Source organism: Tupaia chinensis, unplaced genomic scaffold (assembly GCF_000334495.1).
Source record: "Tupaia chinensis unplaced genomic scaffold, TupChi_1.0 Scaffold000014_1, whole genome shotgun sequence".
In the NCBI taxonomy this organism is placed as follows: Eukaryota; Metazoa; Chordata; class Mammalia; order Scandentia; family Tupaiidae; genus Tupaia; species Tupaia belangeri.
The window spans coordinates 2,093,654-2,104,363 of record NW_006159444.1 but is presented as its reverse complement, the minus strand read 5'-3'; the positions used below and the strand labels follow the sequence as shown (position 1 = coordinate 2,104,363).

General features: G+C 37.4%; 1 pseudogene; it reads right to left on the bottom strand.

The window, feature by feature from the left end:
* Positions 1-1,819: 1,819 nt before the first annotated feature.
* Positions 1,820-3,199, bottom strand: LOC102481722 (ataxin-3-like; annotated as a pseudogene).
* Between the last annotated feature and the right edge of the window lie 7,511 nt (positions 3,200-10,710).

Genomic DNA, 10,710 nt, shown 5'->3' with positions numbered 1-10,710 from the left:
TAAACACATATAACTTACCAAGATTGAATCAACTCATATGTCCAAAAACAGATGAGTGGATTGAAAAAACTGTGGCACATGTACTCTATGGAATACTACTCAGCCATTAAAAAAAAAAATGAGGCCCTGACATTTGGTACAAAGTGGACAAATAAAGACAATTTAATACTAAGCAAAATAAGCCAGACTGTGAAAGACAGGAATATGTCCTTACTCAATATATACTGAATGTCTGCACTATATAGCAGGAACTGAAAGATGGGAAGGTGTAATAGCAGGGAGAGCAACCGTAGATACTAGAGACAGTTTTGGGGGTAGAGGGTAATGGAGAAGGTAACAATGGGGTGGGAGGGAGGGGATCAAAGAAAAAAACAAACAAGCAACATATTTAATAGACACAAAAAGGAAAAGGTATCACTTATAATAATGTATTTGATAATGTCTTTGATGTGACTAATGTGCACTAATGCTGTAGAAAACCATGTTGTATACTGTAGAGATGTTCGATGATTGATTAAATGTAAAAAAATTAAAAATAAATAAATAGAACATCAGTGACATATGGACAGCATCAAGTATTAAGTAGTTCAAAATATGTATAATTAAAGTACCAAATAGAATAGGTGGGTGAGAGAGAAAAAATATTTAAAGAAATAATGATTGAAATGGTCAGCATTTGATGAAAGCTATAAACTCTCAGATTCTAGATGCTTAGGGAACTCCAAGAAGAATAAACATAAAATAAAACTAAGAAACATCATAAATCAGTGATCAAGAGAAAATATTAGAAACTCTAGAGGAGGAATGATGGAGACACACTACTTACAAAGGAACAAGGATAAAAATGACTGCAAACTTTTCATTAAAACCTTGCAAGCCACCTGAGAATTTTAATTTGAAGATGTGGAGAGAGAATGTTCATTTCTATACAGTGTGGCATGCTTTTTTAATAATCATTTAATCTTGAGAAAATGGGGGGAAAAAAAAACTTGCAAGCCAAAAGGAAATAGAGCAACATCGTTAAAGTACCAGGGGAAATATTTTTTATATAGAATTCTATACCTAGAGAAAACAGCTTTCAAAAGTGAAAGCAGAAGGGACCAGCAGTTAGCGTAATGGGTATGTTGCTGGACTCCCACGTAGTCGATCGCGGTACGAGTCCCGGACCCAGTGGCTTAAAACTCACGCCCGGCGCATGTGCGTGTGTGCCCAAGATCCCAAGAGGAAAATGGAGGAAAAGGGATTGTGGCGTGGCCATCCCCCCTGGGGGCTGATTTCTCGCTTTCTGTCTCTCTGTCTCTCTCTGTCTGTCTGGCGAGTGCATGCACCCTATAGCAAAAGCCTCTAAAAAAAAAAAGAAAGAAAGAAAGAAAGCAAAATAAAGACAGGCATACAAAAGCTGAAAGAATTCATCACTAAAAGAATGAAATACAAGCAATGTGAAAGGATGTCTTTCCAATAGAAGGGAAATAATGCCAAATGAAAATTTGGATCTTTCCAAACAAATGAAGAATATGGAAATATATGGAAATGATGAAAGTGTGGGAACATATAAAAGACTTTCTCCCCTAATTTTTGTAAATATTTAAAATTTCTTCATGTGTTGAATGCCTGTTTGGCTAGTATTTGGAAGATCATTATTTAGTCCTACAGATGTATTTTTCCACTTTCTCATTATTTTGTGTACAAACAACTTAAAAGTCTTATTTCCTCTGTTGAACATTATTCTCTTTGACAACGTTATCAAAATGCACTCTATGCTGCAATCACACAGGATAATGTTGGAAAGTACAAATATCTAAATGAATTTTTAAAGGTATTATTTCTTTCATTCTGTTTTCAAACTATTTGTAACAGTTTCCAAAGACATGATCGCAGCTGCCTGAAGCACATCTTCACTCATCGCATCATCATCTTGATCATTCCCAAGTGCGTCTGACCTTGTGGTCGGCCTTCCACATGGATAGAAGACCTGTCCTTGTGGATCTGCCTGCTGCAGCTACTGCTGTTGCTTTTCAAAAGTAGGCTTCTCTTTCTCTTCTGCAGCTCTTCTGAAGCAAGATATGTGCTTGATGTCTGTGGAATAGTTCCAGATATATTTCTGGAACTGCCTTGCTTACTGAGCTGAATAGCCGGTGGAGATCTGCTTCTTCATCTTCCATGTCAATTTCTTGACAACTTAGTGCTAGAGCCCTCTGCAAATCCTCTTTATCTTCCTCTAACATTCCGGACCCATCATTTGCTTCTAAGACTTGTTCCAGGTCTGTTTTATGGATTCTCTGATCTTTCTGTTGTGCTAATTCTCCAATAAGAATTTTGGTCGATGCATCTGTTGGCTCCTGATCATCTGTAGGAGTTGGTCATCTTCACAATCCTGCAGATCACCCTTAACAACAAATATAAAATAACTTTTCAGTTGTAACTGAGCCAAGAAAAGTGCAAGTATGTATCCAATATTAATTCTGGACCCATCAAGAGAGAATTCAAGGTAAACCACTGTTTTCCTAATTTTCTAACTAAACCTGTATTCTTTATAATTGCACACACATGATCTTTCATTTATAGGATTTATCCTGAGCCTCTGATACTGTGGACTGTTGAATAGGATTAGTTCTAAACCACAACCTTTTTTGGGGGGGGAGAGGTTTTTGCTATAGGGCGCGTGCGCTCGCCAGACAGACAGAGAGAGACAGACAGAAAGCAAGAAATCACTCCCGGGGGGGATGGCCACGCCGCAATCCCTTCTCCTCCATTCTCCTCTCGGGATCTTGGGCACGCACGCACACACGCCCAGCATGAGTTTTAAGTCACTGGGTCCGGGTCGACTACATGAGAGTCCAGCGACATAGCCATTACGCTAACTGCTGGCCCCAAACCCCAAACTTTTAAGGCATTGCTTATAACCTCAATAGAGGGAGGGAGAAATGCTGTCATCCTTGTTTCCAGAAGGCTGCTGCAAAAATGTGTGATAATCTTCACTAGTGACTCCTCCTTTCTTCTTCATCTAGCTGATGTGTAATTGAGGGAATTGCACAGTGCTAAAATATCCTCCTTGCAATAGATTATTCAGTCGAGGCTGAGCACAAAGTGAGCCTTCTTGTTTCTGGTGGAAGATGGACTCCACGTTTATTTTTCTCTCTCCTCGAATTTTTAATTTCTTTATAAGGCAGTTGATTATTTGAAGTAACAATAATAGCATATATTATGGGGGCATGCATGATAAAAAGCACAATGTTTGATAGTAACATGTAAGAAATAGTAACACAAAGGACAGGAGGGAGAAAATGGAAGCATACTATTGTAAAGTACTTACGCTCTATGTAAATTAGTACTATTAATATATTATTTGAAGGCAAATTTTTTTAGAGGGTTTTGTCATATAGTGTGTGGACTTACTGGAGAGAGAGAGAAAGACAGTGAGAGGGAAAGTGAGAAATCATCACTCTGGGGGGGTGGCCATGCCACAATCCTTTTTCCTCCATTCTCCTAAGAACTTGGGCACACATGCACACGTACCCGGCATGGTTTTCAACCCATTGGGTCCAGGACTCGAACCACAGTCGGCCATGTGGGAGTCCAGCAACATAAGCACTCCACCATATGCTGGCCCCTGAAGACAAAGTTTAACAACTAGAAGATGTACATTGTAAGCCTTAGAATAACCACTAAAGAAAACCATGACGATGCATAGCTGACAGCCAAAGGTGAGAAAAAAATAAAATCATTTTAAAATAATTTATTCAAAAGAAAGTAGGAACCACCTAAACAAAATGGAATAAACCAAACCAGATAGATAGAAAATAAACAGTAACATGGTAGATTTAAGCCTAACCATACCATTATTTACATTAAATGTAAATATTCTAAAGACTAAGTAAAGGACAAATTGCCAGGTAAAAAAGCAAGAATTAATTACAGGGGGACACTTTAAGAAACACCCCCATAGTGTAGCAGTTAAGCATGGTACTTAGAGACCCAATCCCATGTGGCTATTCACAGTTTGAAGCCCAGATCCTGTGACTTGAAAAACATACCAGGCACATGTGTATGTATGTCTCAAATTCTGATAGGCGAGAATAATGGAGGAAGAAGGAATGTGGTGTGACCACATCCCACTGGGAGGTGCTTTCTCTCTCTCTCTCTTGCTCTCTTTCCTTTTGGAAATAAGAAAAATAATAAAAATAAAATAAAAACTTTCAATATAAAGTAACAGAGTAAAAACAGAAGAATGGGAAAAGATATACTACAATGGGGATAACAGGTGGTGTGGTGGTTAAAGACACTGGATTCCCATATGGCTGACCATGGTTCAAGTCTCAGACCTGGAAGCCTGCTTTCTCTTTCTCTTTCTCTCTCTCTCTCTTTCTCTCTCTCTCTCTCTCTCTCTCTCTCTTTCTCTCTCTCTCTCTCTCTCTCTTTCGTCAAGTTTTAAAATAATAGTAATAAATAAAATTAAATAAAATAATTCTTAAAAAAAGATATACAACAAAATACAAAGCAAAAAATTGTTGAAGGGGTTATAGTAACATCAGACAAAGTAAATTTCAGAACAAAGAAATTTCCAGAAATAAAAAAGCAGACATTTCTTAATAATGAGGATGTCAATTTATCAAGCAGCTTTGTTCTTTGTTACACACCAAATAACAAAGTTCAAAATATATGAAAACAGAACTAAAAGAAGTAGAATAATTTGCAATTTCAACATGCCTCTGTCAGTAATTAAATAGACAAATAGAAAGTAAGAAGATAGAAGATTTGAACACTATAAACAAGTTTATTATTTATAGAACATTCTACCCAACTATAGAGCATTCATGAAGGTAAGTGACATTCTGGACCATAAAACAAGTAGTCTTTTTTTCCAAGTGTCAAATAGGAAGATAAAGCATGGAAAATATTCCATTAAATATTGTTCTTACTTATAGAACTGAATTTATTTGTTATACTGAGGAGAAAGCATTTGAATACTTCATTACATCTTCTAACATAGCAACTGAGAGTTTCTATATTGAAATGCCTTTTATTTCTCTTTCATACTATGTTTAAGAAATCATATTGAATTGTATTTAAAATGATGTGCATCAGTTTACTTTATCAATAAATTTTGTTTCATGACAGAGAAAGACTTTTTACAGAGCAGTTATGAAAAGGGACTTTAGGTCTGATAAAGTATAAAATCACTTGTCTGGAGCAAAACTGAGAAAGTGCTAGCATTTCTCTTGTCTCTACTAATTGTCTGGTAGAAAAGCTAGCTCTGAAGTGGAATATATACAGGTTCCAAATTCTTCTACTTGCCAAAATATGTACAAGGTATATATCTAAGAATTTGAATTTTGTATGCAGACGACTCACAGATGATAATGAATTATTGGGCCAGCAGGTGGCATGGTGGTTAAGGCACTGGATCCCATATGGCCAGTTTCTCAGTTCAGATCCTGGACCTGGTGACCTGAAAACATTCCAGGTACCTGTGCATAAATGCCCCAAATCCTAAAATGACAAAGGGGCAGAAGAGATTGTGGAGTGGCCATCCTTCTTGGGAAGTGATTTCTCACTTTTCCTCTCTTTCTGTCTCTCTCAGTTTTTCTGATTAGCACATATGCCCTCAAGCAAACAAAAAAATCTTAAAAAAAAGAAGGATAATTAATATTATTTGGTCATCAGAAAGTACATGATGGATTTTCTATGTTTCACTACACAAAAATGCATCATGACTTTTTAGACGACCCAATACAAATGAGACCTGAACAAATTGATCATAGTAGTGTCAAAACCATCCTAGATATATGGAAACTATATCCTTGTTAATTTAGCTGTCATAATAAGATTTTCTAGAATCCCCACCGTAGGTTCATATCACATTTATATTTTATAAATGTCCCATACATAAAACAAGTGAAAATACTTGAAGTCTTTTTCAACTCAAATGAAAATTGGCACTTATCTATTCCTGTTAGATTGCATCTTGGTACTTTGTGAATGATAGTTCTAGTCCATTGAGATCATTTTGAATATCAATCTTCGCATAGTTGCCTCCTACTCCCCAGTTTTGTATAAGGGATAAATTTGATTGGCAGCACTTTAAGCAAGATATGACGTGTTTTTGGCATATATGCCTTTTTTTTTTTCCTTTTTCTTTTTTTTGGAGAGGTTTTTGCTATAGGGCGTGTGCACTCGCCAGACAGACAGAGAGACAGAAAGCGAGAAATCACCCCCCAGGGGGGATGGCCATGCCGCAATCCCTTCTCTTCCATTCTCCTCTTGGGATCTTGGGCATGCACGCACACGCACCCAGCGTGAGTTTAAGCCACTGGCTCTGGGATTCAAACCGTGGTCGACTACGTGGGAGTCCAGCGACGTAGCCATTACGCCAACTGCTGGCCCCATGCATATTTGCCTTTTAACCAATCAGTATTATTTTCCTGAAAAACTCAAATACATTTAACACTATGGATTCCACAAGTGGAATCTTCCAGAAGCAGCACGCTAGAAAGTCCCTTAGTGACAGCTGTCCTCCAGCTCCATTCTCAGCCCTCTAAACTACTGAGGCTGGAGGTTTGCAGACTAGATTCTCCACACTCTCCTGTCAACTTTAATGTTAGGTTCTGTCAGAATGAGGTGCTAGTCTCAAGCTAAAAGAAGCCTTTTGTTTAATGGCAGCTATTGGCAATTTGGGGATGTTGTTAAGGCAGTGACAGGGTGATGTCTTAGTCTGTTATTGGCATTCCTAACAGAAATATTTGAGACTGGATGAATTTAAGAGAATTGAAGTTTATTCTGACCCACAATTCTGGTGGCTGGGAAGCACAAAGGTATTACAAAATGGTAGGAGATTTATAGTATGGTCGACAGAAACACAGAAGATGATAGGTGTGCACAGAGAGAGGGAGAGAAATATAAAGAGAAGACTGTAGGTAACTCTTTCGTAGCAACCAACCCTCATGAGAACTAACCCTTTCTCCAGAGAACTAGAATTCACTGGGTCTCTTGAGACATCATTAATCTGTTCACTAGAGTGTTGGCTCCATGATGTAATTGCTATGATCTTATCACCACCTTCTAACCATCACCATCTCCTCATCAAATTCCAAACCATAAAACTTTGGAGGACAAACCACTATTCAAACCATAATAGATGGGAAGCTACATCAGCAGCCCTGGAAGCAGTGACTCCTTCAAGAATACCAATTCGCTAGAGAAGTCCTCTTCAGCCGATCAAGAACTAACAGTGCAACAACAGTAGAGGGAGGCACAGGATTATGGGTTTGATTCAACACTAGGGAGTATTTCAGCTTCTGCCCCTTGGGTATAATCTCTTGGGTTTTTTTTTTTTTTTAATCATTCTCCTTGTACTCTTTTTTCATTAAGCTTAATTTTCACTGAATCAGCTATGCAAAAGGAGAAAAACAGTACTGTTTAGAGATTTCAGGTCCCCTCCTCCTACATTCCTCTGAATGCTCAGATTTAACTCCAAGAACTAGGAAAAAATGTATAATCCATCAGATGACCATAAACCACCACAGAGGCACAAGAAATATGAGAAACCAAGAAAATATCTCCCCTCTAAGGAAAAAGAATAACTCCTCTTCCTCCATATACAATGAAAGGAAACTCATTGAAATATCAGATAAAGAATATGGAACATTCAGTGACAAAGCTAACAGAGATGCAAGAGAAGAGAGACAACGAACTTCAGAAAATGCAGGAGAAAGGAGACAGTGAGTTCCGGGAGGTGGGTGAGGAAGTTCTTACATGATCTGAAAGAGAAGATACACATCATAAAAAAGAATCAAATGGAATTGTTGGAGATGAAGGCTATAATACAGGAAGTAAAAACTTCCCTTGAAAATATCAAAAGCAGATTAGATCATGCAGAAGATTGAATCTCAGATGTAGAAGATAGAACCTTTGGCCTAGAAAACATCACCAAAAAAGAGTAAGAAAATAACCCCCCCCAAAAAATGAGAATAACATACAAGTAATACTAGATACCATTATGTGCCCAAACATCTGGATCATCAGTATCTCAGAAGGTGAAGAAACTAATAAGGGCATCGATAATCTATTCCATGAAATCCTGTAAGAAAAATTCCCAAACCTAGAGAGGCATTCAAATATCCAGACCCAAGAAATACAAAGGACCCCATATAGAATCAACCTAAGACGATACTCCCGAAGGCACATCATACCCAGATTAACCACAGACAGAGGCAAGATACTACATTTGGCAAGGCAGAAATGTCAACTTACTTTCAAAGGGTATCCCATCAGGCTAACTTCAGACCTCTCATTGGAAACAATGCAAGCAAGGAAAGAATGGGGAAATATATTCAAAGTGTTAAGTGGAAAACAATTTCAACCAAGAATATTACACCCAGCAAGATCATCTTTCATATAGGAAAAAAAGACAAAAACATTCTCAGATAAACAAAACCTGGGGAACCAGCAGTTAGCGTAATGGCTATGTTGCTGGACTCCCACATAGTCGACCGCGGTTCGAGTCCCGGACCCAGTGGCTTAAAACTCACGCCAGGCGCGTGTGCGTGCGTGCCCAAGATCCCAAGAGGAGAATGGAGGAGAAGAGATTACGGCGTGACCATCCCCCCTGGGGGGTGATTTCTTGCTTTCTGTCTCTATGTCTCTCTCTGTCTGCCTGGTGAGCGCACGCGCCCTATGGCAAAAATCTCTCCAAAAAAAAATAAATAAATAAAATAACCTGGAAGAATTTACCAACACCAGACCAGCTCTCCAAGAAGTCCTGAAGGGAGTTCTATATCAGAAAAACTAAAGTTGGACACACAGAAATAAGAGTACATTAAAAACAACCAAGAGAATGGCCAGTCTAACAGTAGGGACAAGTCCAGAGTTGAATGTTAATTTCCAGAGTTTAAATGGAAAGATCAGACCACAGTAACACTGCACATTCAATTTTAGAGAGATTAATTACATGAGACTGAACTAGTGAAATAGAATTTTTTTGTCTTTAGACTAAAACATTACTGATTTTATTCAATTTCCAGATTTAAGGATTTTTGTCTTCTCTTGAACTGGTGATAGGTTTATGTATCTTCTATTTGAACTGAATCCTAACCTTTTTTCTGGCTTTAAGTTTTAAGCAAATTTCTCTTAACATTTTCTTATTTTTATCTATTATAACTAAAACTGTTTTTCTTGAAATTTAAAGATATATTAAAAATATCTACCAGTACCTATTTAATGACTACAGTAAGCTATATAGTTCCAGACAGGTACTACTTTATAGTATGTTCACTTTACTCACTGAGGTTTATGACTAAAGTCAGACATGTGTTCATATATATATATATATAAATAAAAGCTGGGCTTGCCATTTTAAAGTTTTTAAATTAATTAATATATTTTGTGAATCAATAAAATGTGAGGGACAAAAAGCATAGAAAACAACTGTAGATACCAGAGACAGTATGGGAAGAGGAGGGAAATTGGCAGAGAGTGAGAAGCAGGGAATCAGGGGGGTAGGGGAGCAAAATATACAAGAAACAAGAAATAGAAAATTATTTGTTGATGATAACATGTATGATAATATCCTTGATTGAGCCAATATACAATGTATTCTAGTTGGAAAATCTCATTTTGTATACTGTACAGTGAATGAATATAAATAAATAAAAATTTTTAAAAATAAAATTTAAAAAAAAAAAATATGATCCCTATCCTATCAGAAATTTCAGTATGGCCTGGAAGAAAGAAAGAAAGAAATAGTTGTGGTCACTGGATATATGGTAAATTCTAAAATATGTATAGGATTTGAGACATGGAGAAGCAATATCTAAATTAAAATGGTTGATTCAGGAAATGAACCTAGAGTGGGCAACACTGGTGGAACATTTTAAAGGTTAAATAAGATAGACATAAAAGAGAAAATTAGAATGGGCTTTCTAGGGACCAGCAGATGGCGACGTCACTGGACTCCCATGTAGTCAACTGTGGTTCAAGTCCTGGACCTGGTGGCTTAAACTCATGCCAGGTCCATGTGCTGAGTGCCCAAGATCCTGAGAGGAGATTGGAGGAGAAGGGAGTGCAGCGTGGCCATCTCCTCTGGGGGGTGATTTCTCGCTTTCTGTCTCTGTCTCTCTCTCTGTCTTTCTGGCAAGCATACATGTCCTATTCCAAAATCCTCTCAGAAAAAAAGAAAAAGAAAGGGCTTTCTAAGTAGTTGTAGTAGATGTAGATATAACTTACCATGGTAACTTTGGGAGTGGGATATACATAGAGTTCATTAATGTACATAGAGTTAGTAAGAGAGCAATGACCTGCTGAAGTGTCCTCACCTTTCATGGATGCACGCCTGATTCAACATCATAGTTTTCTACATTTATTGTGATGTGAACTCACAGAAAGTTTTCTGGAGAAGTTCTTAAGAAGACATACTAAGATATATTCCTTTGCACTTACAAACACACCATTGGAAAACCTTTATTCTATAAGAAAAGACCTTAGTTAATCTCACCAAAAAGTCCCATGTTTGTACATTACGATCAAATGTCTCTAGCCTACCTCGATTATAGGTACTACACAAATAAATAATATAACTACCAACAGTCCTAAATCCTGCAACTTATTCATATCATATTCAACTGAATGGGGTTATTTTAGTGTGGGAGTATTTGAAGAAGAACTGACTTATTTTTTTGCTGCTAAGAAAATTCTAAAATGAAGAAATAATTAACG